This window comes from Crocuta crocuta, unplaced genomic scaffold (genome assembly GCF_008692635.1).
Source record: "Crocuta crocuta isolate KB4526 unplaced genomic scaffold, BGI_CrCroc_1.0 scaffold304, whole genome shotgun sequence".
In the NCBI taxonomy this organism is placed as follows: domain Eukaryota; kingdom Metazoa; phylum Chordata; class Mammalia; order Carnivora; family Hyaenidae; genus Crocuta; species Crocuta crocuta.
The window spans coordinates 28,881-54,518 of record NW_027528359.1 but is presented as its reverse complement, the minus strand read 5'-3'; the positions used below and the strand labels follow the sequence as shown (position 1 = coordinate 54,518).

Here is a 25,638-nt window from a genome sequence, read left to right as displayed (position 1 = left end):
TCCAAGACACGAGGGGAAAAAAAAAGAAGGTACTAGTGACTGCTAGAAAGGGGCTATATGTAGCAGGTAACCAGTGCTGAGAGTAAGCAGAAAAAAAAAAAAAAAAAAAAGCAAACAAGGAAAGAGGAAAAGATAGAGGAAGAATTGGGATTTCTTTGTGGATATTGAGGAGAAAATCCCCTACCTATTATGCCAGGGTGAACTCTGTGTCACAGGTCAGTCACGAAACTAATTGTCCCTGATGGGAAGTTTAACATTCGAAAAATAGAATATATGAGTCTTAAGCTCTGTTAGATTCTCGAAGCCAATGGCTTTGCCTCAGGGTCTCACATCTGCCAATCTTGGATCAAAAGATCAAGGGCAAAAAAGTGGAAAGTGTATTAGAGAAGGGAATGTTACATTGAACTTTTTGGTGTAGTTAACTGACAAAGAGATGAACACAGAGGAGCATTGTAAAAAATCCTCTCACATAGTACTTGGACTAGTTGCCAGAAATAAAATTCTCCTTGATTCTGAATCTGTTTAAGACTGTGAATTTAATTTTTTGCCTTAAAGGCAAAATATGTTTCTCTTAGATAAACCCTAACTTTGAAAAAAATCTAAATTTGTTCACAAAATCCAGTTTTAAGAGAGGGTAAATTTAAAAATTTAGTGTTAATTTGAGGAAGTTACCTACAAATGAATGATGAACATTACTTAACTGGAAAAAAGAAAATCTCGTTAAAATTATGAGTTTTCTCTCCATTAATCCATGAGTTGTGCATGTGTTTGGTTCATGTGTTTCCTGCTCAGAATCTTCTGCATGCTCTTAGATGTTTGTGTGCATTTAAAATTTCTCAGTTTCCTCTCTGGGATAAGATGAGGCTATGACTTGATCAGTAAAAATGCATACACACTAATATGATTATTATAATTAGAGTATTAATCTAGCTGGAGAAGAAATGGACTTTAATTATACCAAAGTTTTCTTATCAATTAGATATGCTTAATTACTAATTTATTTTCTTATTCTATAATAATTTTTCCCTATGGTGGTAATTTCTTTTTTCATTTCACACATTTTTAAAAAATTTTTTGAGTTGTTTTGTTGCTACTGCTTCTGTTGCTGCTATTATAAGTATTATCATTATTACGGTTGGTTTTGTGTTTCAAGAATAATTTACCATGCCTTTCAGTTAGGATTTTTTTTTTCATTTTAAAAGCAGAATTCATTGATATGTAGAGCTGGAAATCAACCACAAATAAAGAGCAAGAAATGTTGAACACATTCTATGTTTCATTTGCTATCTCTTAGTAGTTAGGTAAATACTTTTATGCCTCTTTAGAATCTTGCTTAGTGGCTCAAGTACTAATGGATAAGAGACTACATACCTTCCTCTCTTAGTTAGAAATAATAATCTCAATAAGTAAACTTATTTTTCAATTAAAAATAAAAGGTGAAAATAATGCAACACATTTTTAAGCAAGAAAGTATTATTTTTTAACCTCTGGAATTTCTTTACCTGAATATCTCAATTACATAATTTTACATTTGGTAACTAAACTTGTGTTTGTGTGTGTATGTGGGGGTCTATTTTTTAAAAGAGAGAGAGAGCATGAGTGAGGGAGAGGGACAGAGGGAGAGAAAGAGAGAGGGGAGAGAGAATTTTTTTAATTAATTAATTAATTTTATTTGACTTTAAATCCAAGTTTGTTAACATATAGTATAATAATGATTTCAGGAATAGAATTTTACTGATTCATCATTTACATATAACACCCAGTGTTCATCCCAAAAGTACCCTCTTTAATGCTTATCATCCATTTAACCCAGCTCTAGACCCAAGACCCCACTAGTAACCCTCATTCTGTTCTTTGTATTTCAGAGTCTCTTTTGGTTTGTCTCCCTCAGTTTTTATCTTATTTTGCTTCCCTTACCTTATGTCATCTATTTTGTTTCTTAAATTCCACATATGAGTGAAATCATATGAGAGTTATCTTTTTTTGACTGACTTATTTTGCTTAATATAATACACTCTAGTTCCATCCATGTTGTTGCAAATGGTAAGATTTCATTCTTTTTGATTGTTGAGTAATGAGTACACACACACACACACACACACACACACACACACATATACATCCATACATACATATGTTATACCCAGATTGCAGTATCCTCAAAGACCAGAGACCACCGGGGAGACCGAGTCACGCATGCAAAAGCAGAGGGCTTTATTACGAGCTCGAGCTCAGGCTCACAGACTTTACCAGTGCAGTGGATCCATGCTGTGAGCCCCGAACAAAGGCAGAATAGGGTTTTCATGGGGTTTGTGACAGGGGAGTTACAGAAATTGTGGCATGGAAACAGTGATCCAATCATAATTATACAATATCATTGACAGCGGGTTTAACCATACACATTGTCTAGAGTATTTGTTACTTTTGGCAAGACCCAATTACAACATTTAGAGTACTTTTAAATTCAACCAGTTACAGAGCAACCCTAGGGTCTTTTTCAGCACCTAACAGGTTAACTTTAACATTAGGTAACAGAGTTTTATCTATAATTGCTGGCCTTTCTTGATTGGGTGTTGCCAAGGTAGTGTGGTGGAGTGATGTGGTGGGCAGTTTCTTCGGCCTTGGGCAATGTGTAGCTGCCTAATAGTTTCAGGGAAACTGAAACTTAGGCCTTCTAGTTTAGAGGGGAAACTTAAAGCCTGTTATGGAGTCTATCTGGTTTAGACTTGTGTCCTTACACATACATACATATATTTTTATACCACTTCTTTATCCATTCATCAGTCAGTGGATGTTTGGGCTCTTTCCATACTTTGGCTATTGTTGGTAGTGCTGCTACAAACAGTGGGGTGTGTGTGCCCCTTCAAATCAGTATTCCTGTATCCTTTAGATACATGCTTAGTAGAGTAATTGCTGGGTTGTAGAGTATAGCTCTATTTTTAATTTTTTTGAGGAACCTCCATACTATTTTCCAGAATGGTTGCACCAGTTTTGCATTCCCATCAGCAGTGCAAAAGGGTTCCTTTTGAGAAAGAGAGAATCTTATGCAGGCTCCCCACTTATCATGGAGCCCAATGTAGAGCTTGGTCCTACAACGCTGGAATCATGACTTGAGTCAAAATCAAGAGTCTGACGCTTAACTAAGCCACCCAAGTTCCCCATATGTGGGGGAAGGACTTTAATGTTGTGTAAAAATATATTTTTTTTTATCTCAGGGTGACACTATTACTAAAGAATGTTACATTATAGCATGTAAAAATTTTGAAGACCTCTTGAAAACAAATATGACAAATTTTCTCTGTCTATTGAAAGCCTGTTGGGTATACATTATAAATGTCTGTGAATAATAATGTATATATATAAAATGAATATTATTAATTATCACATAGCTAAACATATTATATCACACATATTGTGCCCTTCAATAAAACCCAAGAATTGTTAATATTATCTTACTATGATTAAGAGTAATTCAGTTTACAAATATTTACTCCTCTGATAGCAGGGTACAAGTCTCCTCATTAAATTACAGGAAAAAAGATTGTGAATTTATCATACTATTATTTGGCCCAATTGAAAGGAAAGGAAGTTGTTTTTCTGTTGAAAGAAATGTGAGCAATAGGAAGAAAGTCTAGAGAGATGGTACAGTATCATATGTTGTTTTCAAAGTCTTTTCCATTATTTATCATGTTTGCCATAATCTGCCAAATCATCTTTTATTATAATATTTAAACTTTTCCCTAAAAACATGTCTTTTTTCAGCTTTTCTATTCTTGCTTATGTTTTTTCTTGCAAAAAACTAGCAATGAATTAGTGATTTTTACATCACTGACTTGTAATGTAACATTCATGTCTATATCTGGTTGTCCTAAAACTACATAATTGAAAGAGAGAGAGAATCGCAAGCAGGCTCCTTACTATCAGTGCAGAGCCTAATGGAGGGAGGCTCAAAACCACAAAGCATGAGATCATGACCTGAGCCAAAACACTAGAGTCAGACACTGAACTGACTGAGCCACTCAGGCACCTCTAAGCCTAACATCCTTTCTACCTATTACTAAAAGTTAATAGAAGGAGAAGGCATAAATAAAGTGGACTGGGAAAATAAAAAAATGTAAGAGAATATTGGAAGGATATTCATGCTGACATCTAGAATTTAAAACACTGTTATTGTAATGATAAATTCTTCATAATTCTGTATCCAAAGTTTCTTCACAGAAATATTTTTCTCAACAATGTCTTCTCATGTGCCTTTTGTATGTTCACTGTTTTCTTAAAAGTACTTATTTCCTTCTCTGCTCATTGTACTTTTGTCCTCTGTAAATCAATCCAGTGACCATCAGTGATGCTTCCTGTGGGAGTATTCTGGAGTACAAAACGTATACCAAGAGAGTACAATCACAGGTGTTAATTACAGTGAAAATCTCAAATCACTGATGGTCATAACCTAACTGCAACACCTGGAGCTTAGCTTTTAAAAAAGCCCAAAGGCTACTACTTTTAGATTTTAGCATTAGTATAGAGAAAAGTTAAATCACAGATGGCATAATTCTTTTTATATATCACCAGAGATCTTTAATATATCATAGTACAGTGGAATGCTTTAGACATATGAGCTTCTTAAAATGATAAAATTTATCATATATTCTCTTCAACATATTCTCTGAGGCCAGTCACATGGAGGTCAAGCATTACTGATCTTGAAAAATAAAGAATATAAAATCGTAAAGGAAAATAAAGAGACAAGTCTTTTCAACAAATGCGATGTTATTTTCCTTTGTTCTTAATAAATAGCAATTCCTGCTCTCCAATTATGCTTGATTTTAATGAATTTGAATATACTATCACTTTATTTAATTATTAGAAGAAATGTTTGCTTATAGCAAAGGTACCACCTCTCTGAGTCTTTTTATATCCTATGTTTATTAGTTAAATGTACAGTTATATATATATGTATGCAATATACATACATATTATATATGTGTGTATGTGTGTAAAAATAGAAAGAGGCTATATCTGTGATTTTGGTTGAAAATAAAACACCATATGAATAAATATTATAAGATAAAATGGATAGTATAAGGAAAATATAAAATATAATCAGAATCAGTGAAAGAAAAATAATATTTCTATATATAAAATTAACAAAGCCATGTTATTTCCTTAAAAAGATTAATAAAATTGCCTAGATATATTACTCCAGATTGAAAGCAATAATAAAACAATGTTTTAAAATCAATAACAGAATAGACAGCCACCACACAATCTATAGATATGATAAAGTTAACAAGCCAATATTAAGAACTTTCTTTTGGCAACAGATTTGTCAATGATATTAAGTGGAAAATTATATCCAAACTATAATGTTCCAAAACTGACAGAAAGAAAATTGACAATCTGCATATTCTACTATCTATGAAGGTAATTGAAAAGGTTATTAAAATTTTAACCATAAATAAAATCCTTGGTGAAATTATAATTTTTTCAAGTTTTTATTTTAATTCTACTTAGTTAACATATAGTGTAATATTGGTTTCAGGAGTAGAATTTAGCAATTCATCCTTACATATAACACCCAGTGCTCATTACAAGTGCCCCCCTTAATACCCATTCCCCATTTAGCTTCTCCCCTCCCACCTTCCTCCAGCAATCCTGTTTGTTTTCTATAGTTAATAGCCTCTTATGGTTTGCTTTCATCTCTTTTTTCCCTTCCTTCTCATATGTCCATCTGTTTTGTTTCTTAAATTCCACATATGAGTGAAATTATATGGTATTTGTTTTTCTTCAACAGACTCATTTCGCTTATATATACACTCAAGCTCCATTCACATCATTGCAAATGGCAAGATATCATTATTTTAATATCTGAGTAATATTCCAATTTATATATATATATCACATTGTCTTTTATATATAATTTATAATTATATAATCATATATATTTTATAATATTCCTATATATATATCACATTGTCTTTATCTATTTATATATACCACATCTTTTTTATCTGTTCAGCAGTTGATGGATATTTGGGCTCACTCAGTAATCTGGCAATTTTGATAATGCTGCTATAAACATTTGGGTACAGGTGCCCCTTTGAATCAGTATTTTTGTATCCTTTGGGTAAATACTTAGTAGTGCTATTGCATGACCATAATGTAGTCCTATTTTTAACTATTTGAGGAAACTCCATACTGTATTCCAGAGTGGCTGCACCAATTTGCATTCCTACCAACAGAGTAAGAAGGTACCCCTTTCTCTGCACCCTCACCAATACCTGTTGATTCTGGTGTTGTTAATTTTAGCCATTCTGACAGACAGATGTGAGGTGATATATCATTGTGATTTTGATTTGTATTTCCCTGATAGTGAGTGATGTTTAGCATCTTTCCATATGTCTGTTAGCTGTCTGGATGTTTTCTTTGAAAAAAATGTCTATTCATGTCTTCTGCCCATTTCTTAAATGGATTATTTGTTTATTACATATTGAGTTTCATAAGTTAATTAGATATTTGATATGACATATAAGATATCTCATTTGCAAATACCTTCTGCCATTCTATAAGCTGCCTTTTAGTTTTGTTGATTGATTCCTTTGCTGTGCAGAAGCTTCTTTTCTTGATGAAGTCACAATAGTTCATTTTTGCTATTGTTTCCCTTGCTTCCAGAGACATGTCTATTAATACATTGTTATCCCTGAGGTCAAAGAAATTGCTACCTGTGTTCTCCTTCAGGATTTTTATGATTTATTGCCTCACATTTAGGTCTTTCATCACTTTTGAATTTATTTTTGGGGTGTGATGTAAGAAAACGGTCCAGTTTCATTCATTTGCTTGTTGCCGTCCACTTTTCCTAACACCATTTGTTGAAAGACTGTCTTTTTTTCCATTGAACGTTCTTTCCTGCTTGTCAAAGATTAGTTGACCATAGAGTTGTGGGTCCATTTCTGGTTTTTGTATTCTTTTCCATTGACCAATGTATGTGTTTTTGTGCAAGGACCATACTATCTTGATGAGTATAGCTTTGTAATCTAGCTTGAAGTCCAGAATTGTGATGCCTTCAGCTTTGCTTTCTTTTTCAAGATTGCTTTGGCTATTTGAGGTCTTTCATAGTTCCATACATTTTTTAGGATTGTTTTTTCTAGTTCTATGAAAAATGCTGATGTATTTTTATAAGGATTGTATTAAATGTGTAGATTGCTTTGGGTAGTATCAACATTTTAACAACATTTGTTCTTCCTTGGGGAGCCTGGGTGGTCTAGTCGGTTAAGCGTCCGACTTCAGCTCAGGTCATGATCACACAGTTCGTGAGTTTGAGCCCTGCATAGAGCTTTGTGCTGCCTGCTAGCTCAGAGACTGGAGCCTGCTTCAGATTCTGTATCTCTCTTTCTCTGACCCTCCCCTGTTAATGCTGCCTCTCTCTCTATCTCAGAAATAAATAAAACATTAAAAAGATTTTAAACAATATTTGTTCTTCCAATCCATCAGAATAGAATGTTTTCCCATTTCTTTTCATAAGTGTTAGTTAGTTAGTTGGTTAGTTAGTTATTTTTTTTCAGAGTACAGGTTTTTTACCCCATTTGGTTAGGTTTATTTCCTAGTTATCTTATAGTTTTTGGTGTAGCTATAAATGGGGTAGACTCCTGGATTCCTCTTTGTGCTCCTTCATTATTGGTGTTTAGAAATGCAACAGATTCTGTATGATGATTTTGTATCCCACAACTTTACTGAATTCATGCATCGGTTCTAGCAAGTTTGGTGGGGGTATTTTGAGTTTTCTACATAGAACATCATGTCATCTGCAAATAGTAAAGTTTGACTTCTTTGTCAGTTTGATTGTATTTTATTTCTTTGTGTTCTCTGATTGCTGAGCCTAGAACTTCCAGTACTATGTTAAATAAAAATGGTGAGTCTGCAGCCAACTAAGCCGACTGTGCCTTTTCCCCATGGGGCCCAGTGTGCAATGGCTGTGCACAACAGCCTCCTTGGTAGTGTATGCAGCCTGTTGATTGCATGGGTTGCCCTAAGGAACCTTGGAGACAGCTTTTTCTGGTGGACATTGAGGTTTGGCCTCATGTTTTCTCCAATCTAGGCTCCAGACAGGCATGCGGGGTGACTTTGGAAAGCCCCAGGGCACAGTGGCCAGGGTCCACATTGGCCAGGTCATCATATCCATCCATACCAAGTTGAAGAACAGGGAGCATGTGATTGAGGCCCTACGTGGGGCCAAGTTCAAGTTCGCTGGCTGCCAGAAAATCCACATTTCCAAGAAGTGGGGCTTTACTAAATTTAATTCCGACGAGTTTTAAGACATGGTGGCTGAAAAGCGGCTCATCCCAGATGGCTGTGGGGTCAAATACATCCCTAATCGTGACCTCTTGGACAAATGGTGGGCTCTGCACTCATGAGAGTCTCAGCAGTGCCCTCCCCATTCGTGCCCACCAATAAATCCTGCTTCCTGTTAAAAAACATGGTGAGAGTGGACATCCCTCTTGTTCCTGACCATAGAGGAAAAACTCTCAGTTCTCCCCCATTGAGGATGATATTACATGTGCATCTTTCATATACAGCCTTCATGATTTGAGGTATGTTTCTTCTATCTCTATTTTATTGAGGGCTTTTATCAAGAAAGGGTGCTGAACTGGGGTGCCTGGGTGGCTCAGTCAGGTAAGCATCCAACTTTGGCTCAGATCATGATCTCATGGTTCTTGGGTTCAAGACCTACATCAGGCCCTGTGCTGACAGCTTAGAGCCTGAAGCCTGCTTTGGATTCTGTGTCTCCCTCTCTCTCTGCCTCTCCCTGTCCTCTCTCTCTCTCAATAATAAATAAACATTTAAAAATTTTAAGAAAAAATAAAGAATGGATGCTGTACTTTGTCAAATATTTTTTCTGCATCTATTGAGAGTATTATATGGTTCTTATCCTTTCTTTTATTAATGTGGTGTATCATATTGATTGATTTGTGAATATAGAACAATTCTTGCTGCCCAGGAATAAATCCCACTTGATCATGGTGAATGATTCTTTTAATATGCTGATGGATTTGATTTGCCAGTATCTTGCTTAGAATTTTTGCAGCCATATTCATCAGAGATATTTGCCCATAATTCTCCTTTTTAGTGTGGTCTTTGTCTGGTTTGGGAATCAAGGTAGTGCTGGCCTCAGAGAAGGAGTTTGGAAATTTTTCTTCCATTTCTATTTTTTTTAGAACAGTTTGAAAAGAATAGGTATAAACTCTTCTTTAAATGTTTGGTAGAATTCCCTTGGGAAGCTACCTAGCTTTGGAATTTTATTTCTTGGGAGATTTTTGATTACTGATTCTATTTCTTTGCTGGTTTTAAGTCTGTTCAAATGTTCAATTTCTTCCTGTGTCAGTTTTGGTAGGTTACACTTTTCTAGGAATTTATCCATTTCTTCTAGATTGCTCAGTTAGTTGACATGTAATTTTTTATAATATTCTTTTATAATTGTTCGTATTTTGTGGCGTTGCTCGTGAACTCTCCTCTCAGAAGAGATTTTGTTTATTTTGGTCCTTTCTCTTTTCTTTTTGGTAAGTATGGCTAGAGGTTTATCTATAGTATTAATTCTTTCAGAAAAGCAGCTCCTAGGGGCACCTGGGTGGCTCAGTCTGTTAGACATCTCACTCTTGATTTCAATTCATGTCATGATCTCATAATCTATGAAATTAAGCAGCGTGTCTAGCTCTGGACTGACAACATGGAGCCTGCTTAAGATTCTCTCTCTCTCTTTCTCTTTCTCACTGCCCCTTTCCTGCTTGCTTGCATGCATGTGGTCTCTCTCTCTCTCTCTCAAAATAAGTAAATAAACATTAAAAAAAAAAGAACCAGCTCCTAGTTTCACTGATGTGTTCTACTTTTTTATTTATTTTTATATCATTCATTTCTATACTAATCATTACTATTTCCCTTTTTCTGCTGGATTCAGGCCTTATTTTCTGTTCCTTTTCTCCTTTAGGTGTAAGGTTAGGTTGTATACTTCAGACTTTTCTTGCTTCTTGATTTAGGCCTGTACTGCTATGTGCTTTCCTCTTATGACAACTTTTGCTGTAACCAAAAGTTTTGGACTGCCATGTTTTCATTTTTATTTATTTCTATGTATTTCTTTATCTATTCTTTAATTTCCTGGTCAACCTATTCATTCTTTAATAGGATGTCTTTAACCTCCATGTATTTGGGGGCTTTCCAATTTTTTTTCTTGTGGTTGACTTCAAGTTTCACAGCACTGTGGTCTGAAAATATGCATGGTATGATCTCAGTGTTTTTGTACTTGTTAAGACCTGATTGTGCCCTGGTAGGTGATTTACTCTGGGGAATATGTGCACTTAAAAAGAATGTGTATTCTTTAGGATGTACTGCTTTAGGATGAAATGTTCTGAATATATCTGTTAAGTCCATCTGATCCAGTGTGTCATTCAAAGCCATCATTTCCTTATTGATTTTCTGCTTAGATGATCTGTCCATTGCTATAGGTGGGGTGTGAAAGCCCCGTACTATTTTTGATATACCTCTTTATTATGATATAGTGACTTCCTTCATCAGTTATAACAGTTTTTGGTTTAAAATCTAGTTTTTCTGAATGAAGTATGGCTACTCACTAAATTATTCTAAACATTTAGAAGAAAGTACTACCAATATTACCTAAAGCCTTCCCATAATAAAAATACTGAGGTAATACTTTCCATTTATTTCATGTATACTTTGAAATAAAAATCTGTAAAAGCCATTACAAGAAAAATTAAAGATCTGTATATCTCATAGGCCAAGACAGAAAAATTCCTAAATGAATAAAGTTGTATGTAAAGTGTGATTTGTGAAAAAAATTGACATATAAAATAAGATAATTCAACATGACCAATGCAAATTATTCTTAAAATTTGTGGATAGTTTAACATTTTAAAAAAAGAAAAAGGCCATATAATCATTGGTATTGTATTTCAGCAAATGTGATTTCTGTTTGGGACTTTTCTATATTTGTCCATGAAACGTATAATAGGCAGAAAAAAGGGAGAATAAGCTCATTCTTTTAAAGAATCAATGGATTTATAAAATTGATAAACCTCTAACCAGTTTAAACAAAAAAAGAAGACACAAATTACCAATATTAGGAATGAAAATAGTAGCCATCACTCCTGAATCCTTAGACATTAAAAGGAAAATAAGAGAAAATTACAACAATTTTATGCCCATGGATTCAATCTTAGATTAAATGAGCAAATTTCTTGAAAGACACAAATTTTATATATATCTATTAAGGAAATTAAATTCACATTTAAAATCTTTCCCCTACAAAAATTTCTAGCTCCAGATTTTTCACTGGTGAATTCTACAAAGCACTTAAATGTGGATATAACACCGTATTATACAAGATTCACCAGAAAATAAGAAGATGGGAATACTTCTCAACTCAAGCCAGGCTTATCCTGATACCAGATTCAGACAAAGAAAGCATAAGAAAATAAAATCACAGACCCATATTTATCACAAGTACAGATCAACAATTATTAAGAAGAAAAAGAGCCCATTGAATCTAGCAATATATAATGAAACGTCGCATTTAAGAAGGACTCAACAGAGATGCAAGGTTTGTTCAACATTCAAAAATTAAAACTAGAAAATCAGTCTTCAATAAAATGAACCATGGCTCTTTAAATAAATGGCTTTTATCTAGGGCTGTGGTATGGAATATACAAGATGAGTTTGGAGTATCTTGTATAATTCCAGAAAATAAAAAAGTGCCCCCATCCCTCATAAAAAATAAATAAATAAAATACAATGAGCAGATTATGCCAAAAGGACACAGGCGCCAAGTAAAAGGGGTACCACTGACCAAATCTGGAACAACTTGAGAAACAAAATCAATAATGTGTTATTATATTATACTACATTACATTAGTACATTACTATAAAATAAATGTCTTATATTTATATTGGTATAAAACCAATTAAATATATAAGAGCCTGAAGCATGCAAATCTTTTGTGAAGAAAAATTCCAAATGATTTATGTAAATATTCCTCACTCAAACAGGTGTAGCATAACTTCTCATCTTGTACATGTGGACGGTGTGTAGTGACTTCCCTTGAAAGACTATAGTATGGGAAAGGGTGAGGGAAAGATAGTTTTACAATGGAGAAAACTTGCAAAACTCTTTCAACCTGAAAAGTCATGATAGCATGTATCCTGATAGGATATGATGAGAATAGAACTTAGTCTCTTGATCTTCCTTCCATTTAATTATGAAGAAACATAAGACAAATCCTAGTTGAAGGCCATTCTGGAAATATCTGATCAGTACTCTTCAGCACAGTCAACTCTTCAACAAAAAAAGTCATAGCCAAATGAAGCCTAAGGAGATAGGACCTCTGAGTGAAATATGGAGGTAAGATCCTGTAACAGAAAAAGGACAATTAGGTGAAAATGAAAGAAATTTGTAAAAAGGTGGACTTTATTAAATAATATTTATTAATGTTGATTCATGAAATGTGGCAAATTTAGCAAACTAATGTAAGATGTTAATAAAGGAAAACTGAGTGTGGGCATTGAGAAACTCTATACAGTGTTTCAGTAAATCTCAAACTATTCTAAAAGTAAACATTTATTTAAAACCGAATCAATGTGGTTTTAAGACTTCTTAAAAATCCATATAATTATGATCATATGATTTCATCCAGAAAAAAAAATTGGCAACATTCAACATACATTCATGTTGAACATTCTCAGCAAACCTGTAATAGAAGAAAACATTTTTATCCCGATAAAGGGTGTCTAAGAAATACAGTCATCATCACACTATATGACCAAAGATTGAATGTTTTACTTCTAAGATCAGGAACAAAGCACAAATGTTCATTCTCATCACTGCTATTTAACTTTGTATTCTATTGAAAGTTTTAGCAGTACATTGAGACAAGAAAAAGAAAATAAATGCAAGCAAATTGGAAAGGAAGAAATAAAACTGCCTCCATTCAAAGATAATAAGATTATCAATCTAGAAAATCCAAATAATCTACAAACTCCTCAAAATTAATAAAAGGGTTTAGGAAGATCATACCATTTAAAAGCATATTTTAAAATCTTATTTCCATATCCTAGCATTGACAATGTGGAAACCACAATTTAAAAGATATGCTTTATAATACATAAAAACATTAAAATGCTGAGTTACAAATCTTACAAAATATGTGCAGGAACTGTAGGCTGAAAATAAGGAACTAAAGACCCAAATAAATAGAGCAATGTATTATGTACATCGACTGGAAGACTCAACATATTGAATGTCCCCAAATGATCTATAAATTCAGTGGAATCACAAAAAAATTACCTAAGATTTTTTAAAAAATTTTTAATGTTTTATATATTTCTGAGAGAGAGAGAGAGAGAGACAGAGAGAGAGAGAGTCAGCGTGAGCAGGGGAGGGTCAGAGAGAGAGGGAGACACAGAATCCGAAACAGGTTCCAGGCTTTGAGCTAGCTGTCATCACAGAGCCCTATGCGGGGCTCGAACCCACAAACCGTAAGGTCATGACCTGAGCCGAAGTCGGACGCTTAACCGACTGAGCCACCCAGGCGCCCCATAAGATTTTTTTAAGAACTTGCAAACTAATGTCAAAAGTTAAATGGAACTCATAGGGACTACAGTTACTAAAACATTCTTGAAAAAGAAAAATATAGCTGAATGATTCACACTAACCAATATCAAACAACTTCTAGTGCCACATGCAGTAATCAAGAAAGTGTGATGGTAGGCCACCTGGATGGCTCAGTCGGTTAAGCATCCAACTTTGGCTCAGGTCATGATCTCACGGTTTGTGGGTTCGAACTCCGTGTCAGGTTTTGTGCTGACAGCTCAGAGCCTGGAGCCTGCTTCACATTCTGTATCTCCCTCTCTGTCTGCCCCTCCCCCACTCATACTCCGTCTCTCTCTCTCTCTCTCTCTCCCCTCTCTCTCTCTCTTTCTCTCAAAAATAAACAATAAACATTTTTTAAAAAGAAAGTGTGGTAGTAACAAAAGTATAATCAAAAAGATTGATAGGAGAGAATAGAGTCCAGAAATTAATCCACACAGGGGCACTTAGATGGCTCAGTCCGGAATTCGGCTCAGGTCATGATCTCATGGTTTGTGAATTCAAGCCAAACATTGGGTTCTGTGCTGACAGTGCAGAGCCTGATTGGGATTCTCTCTCTCCCTCTCTCTCTGCCCTTCCCCAGCTTGCTTTCTCTAAATAAATAAACAAACAAACAACAAATAATATATAAAGAAAGAAAATAAAATTATTAAAACAAAGAAATTAATCCACACAAATGTGGTCAGTTGGTTTTTAGCAAAAGTGCAAAGACATACCAATGGAGAAGGTTTATAGCATTTTAACAAGTGCTGATTCATTTATATAAAATTCTAGAAATTGCAAACTAATCTATAGTGCCAGGAAACAAATCAATCATTACCTTATAATTAGGAGATAGGAAAGACTACATCTTTGGGGAAAGAGGGAAATGTTGGGTGTTTTGATATTAGCAATGGTCTCTTGGGGCATATGTATGTTTATCGTATGTCAATTATATTTCAATCTATAAAAATTTTAAAAATTATAATGGTAGAAAACATACTTCATATTGTTATTTTAGCCTATGGCATGCATCATTCAGTTATTTAAAGAGATATTTTAACATATGAAAGCAGATTTTTTTAAAGAACAGTTATAGAACAAATATGTCAGACAGTGAATTAGTGCTTATTTCGCCTTATTTTTACTAATACACTTTGAGGTAGTAACTTTATTTAAAAAATAGATTCAGAAGTTCAGAGAAATTAGGTAACACTGAAAATTACAAAACAATGTCAAAGGAAAGTTTACCAAAATTGTTGAACTGAACTTCTCTAATAAAATGTGTATCCCCCTAAGAATGTAGTTGGCATATCTGAATACGACACCATAAATTTGTAAGGGTGCGGTAGAAACAAATTATTGCAAAAAGACCAGATAGGAGGCTAATTTCAGTATTCTATACAACAAGCAATTGCAGTCTGAAGTAGCAGAATGGAAATGAAGATAAATGGATATATCCAAAGTATATTCATAAGAAGACTCACTCATACATATCCTAGTGAGTCTGAGAACATGGCAAAGCATTTTTCATTATTTAGTGCAAATAAAATTATTAATAATGAAATGAATTACCTTTAATTTATTTGGGTCTCTTTGGCTATATTATAGTTATAGTCTCTAAATATTGCTTCTTCTCAACTCTACCAGAATTAATTTAACTTACATTTATTAAGATCCTACATCGTTCATACTACTTGGCTAAGAAAATGTACTGAAAGCCATGTTATCGAAAATATGATCCTAACAAATACCAAATCCAAACATGTTAGTATCTGTGTGGATTTCAGTTATCAACTTAGTATCAACACCATCTGCTTTCAGGAACTACAAGTCCCCAAACACCTTTTGGAATGATACCTGGGTAGAGTCTGCTAATGAGCCACTATTAGGATATATGTAAGGTGAAAGAAAAGGAGAGACCAAGGTTCTCTAGATGCAGTTGCGGGTCTAGGGTATGTTCAAAGCAGCTCTGAGCAAGCCCCTGTGAAGCATTTGCTTAGACACTGTGGCTGCTGGGGCTAGCAGAGGCTCCTGTGACATAGTCAGAGCTCCCAGTAAGTAGATTCTTGATATTTAAAGCAGCTGTTGTGAAAGACCTCTTATGAAACCACCTGATTTGTCACTGCAGGGGAGTCTTTTAATGATAGCTTCTGGCTTCCTTGATCTATAGTCTGTGCAACTCATATAATGGGTAAGTTAAGTTTCTAGTCCTCTGAATGTGACCTATATACTTGAAATAACAAATACTTTTTGCTTCTCCTGATGGAGTCCTAATTTGAGACCTAATTTTTGACTTTATCAGACTATGTAAGACTACTTCATTGTTAGTTTTTTTGTTTTAGTTTTGTGTAACCTAGGCACATTGTTAGGTTTTTACTGTTTCCCCACACCTCTATATACTTATACAAAATTATTTTAACGTGTTCATTGGACTTTTGAAAGATATATAGCTCCTTTTATTAGACCCACAGTTTTTAAACACAGAGATCTTTACCTTTGGATCTCAGTCCCTGGAACTTCTGAACCTCTGCCTGGCACCAACAAATGCTCATTTAGTGTTTATTGAATGATTATTGAAATGATTATAGCATTAAGTGAATTTATTTTTACCTTGGGATCGACTATTATGCTGTCTATTTTGAAAATAATAGAAAGGGTGTTATGACAGTATCCACATGGACTGAGGAAGTATAGAGATATGTTTTACATAAAATTTTATATTTTCCTGCAATTTATATAGTAAAAGAATCTCTGTAACCAATATTGGAGAATTAATGGTGTGCAGCCATAGTTTTATTATTTTTAACAGGTCTAAAGTTTGAGTAACTCATAATAGTTTCTGATAACTTAAAAAAGCAGGAAACTTATCTCATTCACTTAAAAGAGAAATGTGAAATGAATTTCATGAAGAAAAATTACCCAGGGGATAGTCCAAATTTTGCAGTATAAAAGACCCATTCTCCCTTTATTAGCTTTGTAGACATAACTGCAAAATTAACAAACCATGAAATTCAACACCACACCAAACAGTAACAGACGCCTGACTTTGCAGTTGCTAGAGCAAAAACCCACGAATATATTTCAAGTATTGGAAGAGAGATGGTTTTGCTTCCTTTGAACATTCAGGCATTTGCATGCTTTATGCATACCTATTCAGAAAAGATTCCTATTAAATGTACACTCTAGACCATTGGTGCAATATAGGAAATGTTTCAAAACTCATTGAAGCATTGCCATCATGTGTCATACATATAAACAGTGATAATCACAGGTATTTTACAAAGAATAAAATTAAATACCACATCTTGTGTGTTATTTCAGATCTACTCATAAGGGCTATATCTCTTTCAGATGAGATATTAAAATTCTAAGCAAAATGTTATCTCTGAAGTAATATGATAATTATTAACAGATTTTTCCTTAATATATTCATAAGACTACCAACATAAAATTTGTCAAAAATTTGATTACTATATGTGCTTATAATTCTTTTTGTACACTTAAACTTTGTATAAAATTACTTTGAAATTATTGCAGTGAAATTTAGTCCATTTATAAATTGATCACTGCCTTAAAAATAAAATCATACTCTTTGATCCAGATATTCAATTTTTAAGATTTTATCTTTAGGACAAAATCAGAGATGTTTAAGAAGATTTGTATACAAATATGGTCAGTCACATATTGATTATATTCCTAATAGTGAAAAATTGTAAATAAGCTAAATATACAATGATAGTAGAATGATTAATAAAATTTATCCATATAACACACCATGCAGCCATATCTGTACTTTAGAAGAGACTATTTTTTTTTTACAAATAGTTTATTGTCAAGTTGTTTTCCATATAACACCGAGTGCTCATCCACACAAGTGCCCTCCTCCATGCCCATATCCCCTCTCCCCCTACACTCATCAGTCCTCAGCTTGTTTTCATCATTCAAGAGTGTCTCATGGTTTGCCTCTCTCCCTCTCCCCCACCAATTCTCCCCTTCTTCTCCCCCACGGTCCTCAGTTAAGTTCCTCCTAATCCTCCTACATGTGCAAACATATGATATTTGTCCTTCTCTGCCTGACTTATTTCACTCAGCATAACACCCTCAAGGTCCATCCATGATGCTACACATGGCCAGATTTCATTCTTTCTCATTGCCATGTAGTATTCCATCGTCTAGATAAACCAGATCTTCTTGATCCATTCGTCCGTTGATGGACACTTAGGCTCTTTCCATGTTTTAGCTATTGTGGAGAGTGCTGCTATGAACATTGGGGTCCATGTGCTCCTATGCATCAGCATTCTTTCTTTCTTTCTTTCTTTCTTTCTTTCTTTCTTTCTTTCTTTCTTTATTTATTTATTTTTTGCATCAGCATTCTTATATCTCTTGGGTAAATTCCTAGCAGTGCTATTGCTGGGTCATAGGGGAGTTCTATTGTTAATTTTTTGAAGAACCTCCACACTGTTTTCCAGAGGGGCTGCACCAGTTTACATTCCCACCAACAGTGTAGGAGGGTGCCCATTTCTCCACATCCTTGCCAGCATCTAGAGTTCTCTGATTTTCTCATTTTAGCCACTCTGACTGGTGTGAGGTGGAATCTCAGTATGGTTTTGATTTGTATTTCCCTGATGAGGAGGGATGCTGAGCATCGTTTTCGTGTGTCTGTTGGCCATTTGGATGTCCTCTTTGGAGAAGTGTCTGTTCATATCTAGAAGAGACTATTAAATTACATGGAGAAAATGTTTCCATTGCTTTTTACTTTATTAAAATACTGAGTTTATTCACTGTATTTTTTTGTCTCCCCACCATTTCCTTTTCTCTGACCACCACTTTTGCAATATCCTATCCTAACATTCCATACATACTTAAAGCCAAGAAGAGGGTGAAGGAGCTCCATCCTTAAAAACTAAACAGGCATTTTGGACTACACATTCTTGGCAATGGAACCTGGACAACATTTATCAGACATAGTAGGGAAAGTTCTTATTCTGCATTATAATAAAGACAGCCACGTATCAACTGTTACAGAAATTAAATTAGGCAGAAAATTTTAACAAATTGTTTAAACCATTTTAAACTATTTCCTTAAAGAGACTTCTTCCACATCCAGAGATCTTGAATAGCTTCTTGGTAGTCATCCAGAAACAATTACTCACATTATTGAAGCACTTGGCCTCTACTTTAGCAAGAAAACCACCTTCTTCTATACTTGCTGACATTTTTGCTTTAATATCTTCTATAGAGCTAGATTCAGTGTTTTGGGAGTCTTTTTCTGTTTTTGAAGAATTCTTGACCTTTTCATCTTGGTGTTGATGGTTTTGAGTCTTTTCAATTCTGGTTTGGTTTTGTGCATTTTGTGGCTGGAATAGTCATATAGATTTAGACTGGAATCTCATAGAGATTTCTTTACTGGAGTCTTTTTTTCAGCTTCTTCATCATCAAATTAATCATTATTGTTATCATCTTCATCAGAAGCAAGTTTTACTTTTATTCTGTGGAAATTTGCTACCACTTCCTGGGACAGAATGCTTTCCAGATATGTTATGGAGTTTCACATTTCTTCCTATTCATTTTCCTCCATAGCTACTAAGTGCAGTCCATTAATGTGCATGGGCCCTCAACCACATTTCAACCATAAGACCAAAGGTTGTATTATTTCAAAGACCCCAAGGGAAATATTTGGCTGTACAGATACTTTCAAAGTGGCTTTAATTGGATTGCCTTCATAATTCTTTATGTCTGCTTCAACAATGTACAATCCATCCTTTGCATCAGCCCCCAAACTGACCATTCTTAAAGATAATTGGTGATCACTTCCATCATTATCCATCATAAAGTGATAATCTTTGTCAGCCTTTTTAAAGTTCACAACCAACTCAGGGGACACTGGTCCACATCCATTGAGTGTGATGGTACACACCTAGGTAGAAGGCTGACAGAGATAAATGATTACTGTTCCAGAGAACAGTCATGCAGGACAGAATCACAATATGAAAATGTTTACATTCTAATAAATAATTAAATTATAACAATAATTTTTTAAAAGATTATGAAATATCACCTCCTACTCAAGGGTATAATATGAATACACAAGCATACACTCACATACACAAATGAAATCTGTGGCTGCTGTATGTAAAACAAAATGTTAACAATGAGTCTTTCAGAGAAGATGACATAGGTAGGTCTTATCTTCCCCATTGCACATTTATTTCTTTTAAAAATCTCTATCATACACATTAGCAAAATTATAAATAATTGCTGTTGTTTTAAAAACTTAATAACAGAACATAGTGTGATCTTCTGATGACTTGCACAATAATCAAAGTATTTAATATTATGTGAATTTAGCATTATAAGAGTTATGTAAATGACATTATGAGACCAGCATATCTGTAAAGTCTTGAATTAGAAATTAAGAGATTACATAATTTTTTATATAGTGATCAGGTAAAACATTTCAGAATATTTGAAACATTCTCAATCAAATTCAACACAGATCATGAAAATATCAATTTTCAAAAATATGCTAGAGGTAAGAATTCAGACGTTATTTAAAAAAGAAAAAAGAAAAATGCTGCTATAAATTAGGTACTATGGTGAAGATTAAACATTTTTTAGTTTATATTACTTAAAAATATTTTCAAGGATTCAGAAGATTATCAAATAGCTTCAAGTACAATAGAACTTATAATAAGTAACCTACTCATATATTTTGTGAAGACTTCTCAGAGAAAAATGTTTGAGCTGATACCAAAAAAAAATGGAATAGAATACATATAGAATAAAACAGCACTTTAAATAGACAATGGCTTTGGCTAAGATGCCAAATTACAATAGTGAGCATTTGAAGAACTGTAAAATCCCAGCACTGGAATGAAGATGACATTGACAGAGTAATGCAGATACTGTTTCTGCGAAGGTAGCTGGGCCGCCTGTGAAGGCGGTGTCTTCTACCATCTAAAACAGGTTGTCTTTTATTCTGAGGACAATGGGAAGCCACTGCATAGATTTTGATAAAGAAATTCCATTACCATATATATATATATATTTTTTGTTTGTTTGTTTGCTTGTTTGTTTTTGACGTTTATCTACATTGTAGAGACTGGATTGAAGAAGGAGAGATGTTGATATCAAATGGATGTTAGAAGATTACCAATAACTTGAGAATGATGGTGACCTGGACCATGGTTGCGGCAATAAGAATGGACTGTAGTAGGCATATTTGTGAGATTTGGGGCTGGTAGAATAGAAGAAATCATGCATGACTCACAAGTTTCAAGCTTGAGCAATGTAAATGTAAATGATAGTGCCATTTATTGAAACTGAACATTGGACATGGAGAAGATATAGAAGGTGATAACCCTAGTTTAATTTGAGGTATTGTCGTCATATGTAGGTGAAGAGTTTGAGTACGTGGTTTGATATTTATGAATGGAGCTCAGAAAAAAGTCTGGATTCAAATTTGTGAGTTTTACTTGAGATAGTTGGGCAAATATCACTTTGAGGCCATGGGAATCTATCTTTTATCACTTGCCATTCAAATAATGATTTTTGATTTCTTGTCTTAAGGAAAATGTAGGATTAACAAATTATACATATTAAGTCAAGTACACAAATAGCTGTGTGACAAGGGAAAGAATAATAATATTGTCAAATATCTGGTACAAAGATTTTTGTGCATGTGCATGTGTGTAGTAGGATGGTAAGACTAGAATGTTCCTCTTAATCTTGCAAATGAGATAGGCAGGTTGTGATAAGATGTCACTAATAAATCCACTCCAAATGTTAATGGAAGTATGCAATGCCTGGGGTCTGCCATTTCTGTCTTAAGAATTATGATAAGAATGAATTAAAATACGTCTCCAATTTGAAACAAGTTCCCAACTTTACCTCAAGAGCTTGTCTTATATTAAATGTAGATCCATCTTTCTTCTTCCACCCATTTATTAGAGTTAGCTCATCCATGGTTGCCATGAATGCTTGGAAATCTCTCCCAGGGTAGAGTGCTAAAAGCAGTGCTGATAATATCTAAATATCCCTTAGCAATTCCCTGAAGATGAAACAAGTAGTCTGCTTAACACACTACAAACAGAAACCCCATCTCCTGAAGTCCTGAAACATCCTTTACATTATGTATAAAACCAACAGTGCATGTTCTATGTCTATATTAAGATCCTTACTACTTCCAAGAAATCCTTATGAGCTCTACCTGTGTTACCTGAGGCCCTAAATGCATTAGAATACTTTTCTATGAAATACAAGCTGGATAAATATTAATTTTGTAGGATATTCCACGTGTATGTATACATGGCTCCACTATTTCCTAGCTTTAAATGTAATTGTGGAGAAGTCTGAGGTCAGTCAATTTTATTATCCTTGTCATTGGCATGTTTTTTCTTGCCCTGATAGCTCTCATTTTGTCTCAATATTTTAAAGCTTTGTGACTTCACCTGAAAGTACCTTCATATTGCTGATTTTCTGTGTAGTTTTTTCCAAGAAATTTTATTTTCTTTTGACAAATTTCTTTCTCTCATTATCACATATAAATTTTTTAAAAAAGGTAAACATCTGTTGTCTATTTTGGTTCTTATTCTATCAGTCAATCATCTATCTTTTTCTTCTTTACTTGAGTTACATGGATTGCTGTGACACTCTTTGTCATGACCATTCCCTACTGTGCTTTAATTCTTCTCATCTACATGATTTTCCTCTCCCTAGTCTATATGTTTATTTCAGAACTTTTCTTCATGTCTTGATTCATTATTAGGTTTGCTTCTATTCTTCCTGGTTATCTTTTTTTCTAAATTCTATGATCAGTTTGCTTCAGTGTAACTATTCCTCAACTTGGATCTAATTTTTCTATGTCACATTTCATAACCCCTGAACACTCTTATATTTGTTACCTTTTTAACCTTTAATGTTACTAAGCAGTATAAATATTTGTTGTTAAATTGTTTCTTTCTCTCCATAAAATATGTTGTTCATCTGTCTCTTGTAGAATTTATGATACCTTTTACTTTTTAATATTTTGCACTATTTCTGTGTGGTTGCTACTTCTGTTATTTTTATTTTTGGAGAGAGTGTTTATATGTTTTTTATTTAATTCAATTTTTTCCTCCCCAAATATATCTTTGGGGTATTCACTTTCCTTGTGTTTACTACCATAACAAGTTGTTGTTTTTACAATTACTTCAAAACACCAGTTTGAAGACTATGGGCTGATGGTCTTTATTCTGTGTTTCATTTCCGTATAGCTAAGGAATATCAGGTGAGGGGATGGGGGACCATATATGCTTATTCTAATCTTCTCCCACCTGTCAGAGTCCCTTGAGAGGGCCATTGTGTTTTGGAGTGCACATTAATAATAGATGTAACAATAAGCTTTTACTTCTTCCTGGGACAACAAGTCCATTCCTCTAACTCTAATCCCCCTTCAACTACTTTCCTCATTCCCTTTGTAGCTAGAATTACAGGAAATAGACAAAACCTAGGTACACTTTTATTTTAGCCTACTGTTATTTATTTACTTTTTGGTAATTTCTGTAAGGTAAAAGTAGGAGCATGCCCAAAATCACTCAAATGATGGGGAACTTATTTGAGGAAATAAAAGTCCAGTGTGGATGAAAAGCAGAGAAAAAGACAGTGTGGGTGAAATGGAGATGTTGAAGTTGAAGGAATACACAGTAGCCAGTATGTAGTAAATATTTATAAATGTTTCAGCAAGTAAGAGTTATGAGGTCATGATTAGATCAGTACTTCTATATACATCTTGTTACATTATGGATTATAGATTAAAAGTTGCTGATGAACAAGGCAGTCAAGCCCAGGATAATAATCACTTTCATTTGAATGGTATGATGAAAAATGACAGAAGCACATGGATTTATGATTGATTTAGTTGGCAAGATGATGGAACTTAGAGAAGCCTAATTAGGAGGTATAAATCTGGGAAATCCATTCGTAGTAATTAAGACTATAGGAACGAGCTCCTCTAGGAATCTAATATTGATTGAGGAAATCTGGGAATTTAGATCTGAGCCTTGCTAATTTCCACTATGCAAAGAGATGACAAAGAAAAATAGCAAAGGGAACGGGAAGACTGTAAAATTGTGGTTAGGAATCTAGACATTGCATCTAGACAATGCAAACTATTTCCTTTAGAATACATTGTTTCCCTTAGGTAAGATCTGTGCTATGCAGTAGCTTTACAAGAGGGCATTAGCCTAAAGTGGTTAAAAGCATGAGTTCTGTCATAAGATAATTGGGCTGTTTTCAGACCTTGGCCCTATTGACTGCACTTTGTGACCTTCTACGACTTACAAACCTCTGTATGTCTCAGTTCCTCATAAGTATAGTAATTGTTTTTAGAACATAAAGTTTTAAGAGTTAAAACACTTGACATATAGTAATACTGACAAATGGCAGTAGCTACAATATCTGCCATAACTGAATTCTAGCACTTTGTTACCAATCTTACATTTTCTGTCAGGAAAGAGCTTAACTACATAGTTATGAAGATATAGATTACATATGTAAAATAATTTTAAAATTATAGAAAAAAACACATATTCAATGATTGTTATCAATCCATTTAAATGAACACAGTCAGAGGTCTATGGTAATTAGAAAACTGCATGAAGTTTATCAGTTCAAGTAGCTTTAAGTGGAGTGCTATGTTTGGTATATTAAGAGGAATGGAGTGGTATCAGTTAACAAATATAAACAACAAAACAGCTCAGGCTAAAATGAAATGATCGTTCAAATGGCCCTTGATTCAGTGAGTTATCAATTTAGGTTGAGTTCAGCTGGATGATTCTTCTGATACCTCTAGAGTCACTTGGCTGGACTGCAGTTATGTTGTCCAAAATGTCCCCAGTCTCATGTGTGATGCTCAGGACTTGCTGTCAACGGGTTGATATAGGGAAGTTTATCTGGGCTGATTTGTCTCTATTCCACTCAGTTTCTCATCCTCTAGTATACTGGACTGGGCATCTTCACAGCTAGTCTTTGGAGCAGCATTCTAAGAAAGTGAAGCAGAATTTGTAAGCCTTCTAAAGACCTAGCCTGAGTATTTCTACAACTTTGCTGCCTCTCTATTTCATGGGTCAGTCACACGTTCTAATTCAAGAGAATGAAGAAATGGGTTTTATTTCTTAAAGGGAAAAAATGAAGTCTCAGTGAAGAAATAAAAACATACATATAGGGATGGGAGACACACAAAAGTGTGTCTGAGGGGATATTGCTGAGGACACGTGAAAGGAGCATACATGACAATGATGTGAACTACTGCATGTTGAAGAGCTGAGCCAGGCTGATCTACTTGGGATGGAAATCTTTGTCTGAAATCTTGAGTTATATAAAGTATTCATTCATGGAGTTTCTAGAAAAATACTACCCTATAGAATTATACTGTAAGCTACAAAATTGAGACAAATATAAAATTTTAAATTACTGAAAACAGTAAATTGGTGTGCCTGGGAGACTCAGTCTGTTAAGCATTTGACTTGATTTTAGTTCAAGTCATGATCTCATAGTAGTGAGATCAAGGCCGATGGCAAGCTCCACACTGAACATGGAGACTATTGGGATTCTTTCTCTCCATTTCTCTGCCCTAAGCTGCTTAAATGCTCTCTCTCTTTTACTTTTCTTCTATAAATAAATAAATAAATAAACAAACAAACAAACAAACATAAAACGTAAAAAGAAGTAGGTGAAAAATATTTTATTTGACCCTATATTATTATTCAGATATTATTATTTAAATGGGTAACTAATTCCTTTAAAGTCTGAGAGACATTTTGCTTTCTTTTGTTTGTACTAAGTATTTTGAATAAGGCATGATCTTAAGACATTTCAGTTTAGACACACACCTTTTACATGCACAGGAGCCAAATGTAGCTACTGGTCAACCTAGTATATTGAATAGTTTAGGTATAGAATGGTGGATTTAGTTTTCATTTGACTATTTTAGGAAAATCTATTTTCCAGTTGGTAGGAGTGAAAAAGTACTA

At 34.2% G+C, this 25,638-nt stretch overlaps 1 non-coding gene and 1 pseudogene across 1 annotated transcript; one reads left to right on the top strand and one right to left on the bottom strand.

The window, feature by feature from the left end:
- Window positions 1–7,912: 7,912 nt before the first annotated feature.
- Window positions 7,913–8,045, top strand: LOC144223178 (small nucleolar RNA SNORA70). The gene has a single exon (XR_013332603.1). It is a non-coding gene; the product is annotated as a small nucleolar RNA SNORA70 (small nucleolar RNA).
- A 10,664-nt stretch (window positions 8,046–18,709) lies between these two features.
- LOC144223177 (nucleophosmin-like) overlaps window positions 18,710–25,638 on the bottom strand; it is a 26,397-nt pseudogene continuing 19,468 nt past the window's right edge.